This window comes from Carlito syrichta, unplaced genomic scaffold (genome assembly GCF_000164805.1).
Source record: "Carlito syrichta isolate Samal-C Ts95f unplaced genomic scaffold, Tarsius_syrichta-2.0.1 Scaffold316387, whole genome shotgun sequence".
Taxonomy (NCBI): Eukaryota; Metazoa; Chordata; class Mammalia; order Primates; family Tarsiidae; genus Carlito; species Carlito syrichta.
This window is the reverse complement of record NW_007260483.1, coordinates 221,680-225,448: the sequence shown is the minus strand read 5'-3', so window position 1 is coordinate 225,448 and position 3,769 is coordinate 221,680. Positions and strand designations below refer to the sequence as shown.

Sequence of the window (3,769 nt, the reverse complement as noted above, 5' to 3'; positions counted from 1 at the left end):
GCGTGGTAGCGCGAGCCTGTAATTCCGGCTACTCGGAAGGCTGAGGCGGAAGGATCGCCGGAGCCCGGCAGGTCGAGGCTGCGGTGGCCGGGAGCGGCCACTGCACTCCAGTCTGGGCGACCGAGTGAGACTCCAACTCAAAAAAGAAAGAAAGAAAGAAAGAAAGAGTTAGGTACACTTAACAGAGAAGGGGACATTTGAGTAAAGTTTTGAAAGTGTAATTAGGCTTTCTATCCCCTCCGAAAGGAATAGAGAAGGCACTCCAGATGGAGTAAAGTTTATTGAGACAGAGAACTGGGAAAGTATACCTGCCCTGTACGGCTGGAACACATGGGGGGGTTTGCCCAGGGGTTGAAGATGAGGCTGGTAGGTAAGCATGGGTTAGACGTTTTAAGATCTTGAATTCTGGGCCAGGCGTGGTGGCTCATGCCTATAATTCCAGTACTTTGGGAGGCCAAGGTGAGAGGATTGCTTGAACCCCTGGGTTCGAGACCAGCCTGGGCAACTTGGCGAGACCTCATCTCTACAATAAATAAAAAAATTAGCTGGGCATGGTGGTGCATGCCTGTAATTCCAGCTAGTTGGAAGGCTGAGGCAGAAGGATCGCCTGAGCCCAGCAAGTTGAGGCTGTGGCGGCCGTGAGTGTGCCAATGCATCCCAGCCTTGGTGACAGACTGAGTCTCCGACTCAAAAAAAAAAAGAAAAAAATCTTGAATTCCATGTTATGATGTCTGTCTGGATCTTAAAAAATACAGAGTGGCTGGGCTCGGTGGCTCAGCCTATAATCCCGCGCCTTGGGAGGCTGAGGTGAGTGGATTGCCTGAGCCCGCGGGTTCGAGACCCGCCTGGGCAACTTGGCGAGACCTCGTCTCCACAATAAACGAAAAATTAGCCGGGTGTGGTAGCGCGTGCCTGTAGTTCCAGCTACTTGGAAGGCTGAGGCGGAAGTATTGCCGGAGCCCAGCAGGTCAAGGCTGCAGTGGCTGGGAGCAGCCACTGCACTCCAGTCTGGGTGACAGAGTCAGACTGCAACTCAAAAAAAAAAAAAAACCCCAGTGAAATAAGTATCACAAAGCAGGTATAATGTGCTTCCATAATTACGAGGAAGGGCAGATACTTCTTGTTGGATTGATGGAAAAGGCTTCATGCAAAAGGTGGCATTTTGGAGGGTCACAAACTGGAAAGGTAGGATTTTGAAATACAGTAAGACTTTCTACAAAGGGGAAGACAGATTTTCTAGATGAAAGGCACAAGGTCAAATAGAGCCTGTGTGTGGACTAAGAAATAGTCTGGGTTAGTTAGATTGTAAGGTACACGTTAGGGTTATAGTGTGTATTGAGGATAAAGTTGGGTCAGTTTTGAAGCATCTTAATTGCTAAGCAAAGTACTCTGGACTATGGACTATATTTCCTAGACCATGGGGACCAGTTGAATATTTGTAATGATATAATCACAGCTCTGTATATTAAGATTAATATGTGTATAACATTTAGAGTACAATCAATGGGAAACTGGAGGCAGAAAACTCATTGAGATGGCTGTATTGTCTGGTAGAAGGAACATGGGCATTAGAGTCAAGCACCCATTGGTTCATAGCTTGGCTCTGCTCCAAGTTTCATGATTTTCAGCAGAGTTATTTAAATTATTAAGCTCTCTTAGCCTCTGTTTCCTTCTTTCTTTCTTTTTTTTCTTTTTTTTGAGTCGGAGTCTCACTCTGTCACCCAGACTGGAGTGCAGTGGCCGCTCCCGGCCACCACAGCCTCGACCTGCTGGGCTCCGGCGATCGTCCACCTCAGCCTTCCAAGTAGCTGGAATTACAGGTGCGCGCAACCACGCCCGGCTGATTTTTTGATTTATTGTAGAGATGAGGTCTTGCTGCCCTGGTGGGTCTCGAGCCCGCGGGCTCAGGCAATCCACTCACCTCAGCCTCCCAAAGGCACGGGATTACAGGCTGAGCCACTGAGCCGGGCTTGTTTCCTTATTTCTAATGTGTACCTATTTCACCTGTAGAGGATGATAGGCTAATGGTTCAAGTTTAGCCCTTGTGTAACAGGTACTTCATAAGTTACTTTCCTCTCTTTATGGAATGGCATAGACTGAACAAAGTATATCGTGGCTCCAGAATTATTTAAATACTGACAATATTATGTTGACTTTCTGGAGAGTGACTTTGTGATCCTGTTACTTTTCCATGTCAGTGATAATATGCCACAAGAAGTTGTCATTTTGAATAAGTGAAGTGCAGTCACCTTTCTCATTCAGAAATTGATTTTCAGATTGTGAATTACTCATGCTTTGCCTTGCTTTCTTTATCTTGCCCATGTCCTCCCTCATTAGTAAATCCAAATGTAGGAACCTGGAAAAAATGAAATTAAATCTTTAACCGTTAGTTGAAAAATTTAAATCGGGTAATCATGCCTCAGTTGTCTTTCCAGTTTTGCTGTTAATTTGCTATGGACCTTTGACAATCTATAGCTTCTCTGGGTGATTAGACTTTAGAAGATTTAGCCAGGCGCAGTGGTGCGTGCCTATAATCCCAGCACTTTGGGAGGCCAAGGTGAGAGGATTGCCTGAGCCCACAGGTTCAAAATCAGCCTGGGCACTTGGCAAGACCTCATCTCTACAATAAATCAAAAAATTAGCTGGGCATGGTGGCATGTGCCTGTAGTTCCAGCTACTTGGAAGACTGAAGCCAAAGGATCGCCTCAGCCCAGCAAGTCAAGACTGCGGTGGCCGAGAGTGTGCCACTGCCCTCCAACCTGGTGATAGAGTGAGATTCCAACTCAAAAAAGAAAAAATGATAGAAGATTTTACCTTTTCTCTTTGTTGGCAGAAGAATTGTAAATCAACTTGTGTATGAAATGAACAGGAGTTTGTAAAGAAATTTAATAGAAAATTTTTTCTAAAGCTTTTGCTTTATAACTAGGCTAAGGCCAGATGTGGTGGCTCATGCCTGTAATCCCAATGCTGTGAGAGGTCGAAGCAAGAGGATCGCTTGAGCCTGGAGTTTGATATCAAAGTGAGCTATGATTGCGCCACTGCACTCTAGCCTGGGCCACAGAGTGAAACCCTGTCTCAAAACAAACAAACAAAAAAAACTAGGCTATATCTCTTTATAAACAGCCCTGAGATTTTTGTCATGTGTGGTGTTTGGGCACATTAGAAGAAAAGTACAGTTTTTGAGTGGTAAATACTTCTTCATTTATCTTTGTTCCTCAAAAACAAAACCAAAAAACTTCAGATTTGCATTTTGTGTAGCAGAGTTGCTTAAGGCAAAAGCATAGTGGAAAATGAAATATTGATTGAAAACCCATGGTTGACACATCTCAAAAGAAGCCTTTATTTTTTTTCATAAGTAAGCCTAAGTCTTCTCAGATGTGAAAATAGAGCAGTGGGCTACTCTTGGGTAATATAAGGAGGTGAACTGCAATGATGCGATGATGAGTGAAGCAGTCTGACCTGGTATTGCCATTGCTTTTACTGTTGGCTTTGACCAGGATATGATGCCTTAATCTTCTCTCTGAGCTGATTCTGATTGTGGTTTTCCACACAGGTATGTTGTAACCTACTTGGATGCTGGTTTTATTATGCTTAAGATTGTCTCTTTTATATTCTTTTAAATTTCTAATATTTTCATGTTTTCCTTTTTAGGTTGAGGTGAAAAATCTGGCTTTGAAATCTTCATGATGAACTATATCATTTCAGTCCTGAGTCATGTTCAATTCTCTTATTGACTTATTACTAAATTAAACATGTTTTGTTTAATTAA

The 3,769-nt window shown here is 43.6% G+C and overlaps 1 long non-coding RNA gene across 1 annotated transcript in view; it reads left to right on the top strand.

Annotated features, from left to right (window-relative positions):
- The window catches only part of LOC103276836, a 4,571-nt gene extending 802 nt beyond the window's left edge, over positions 1 to 3,769 (top strand). Inside the window, exon 2 of the long non-coding RNA XR_505393.2 lies at positions 3,652 to 3,769. This is a non-coding gene — a long non-coding RNA (uncharacterized LOC103276836). The remainder of the gene's footprint in view (positions 1 to 3,651) is intronic.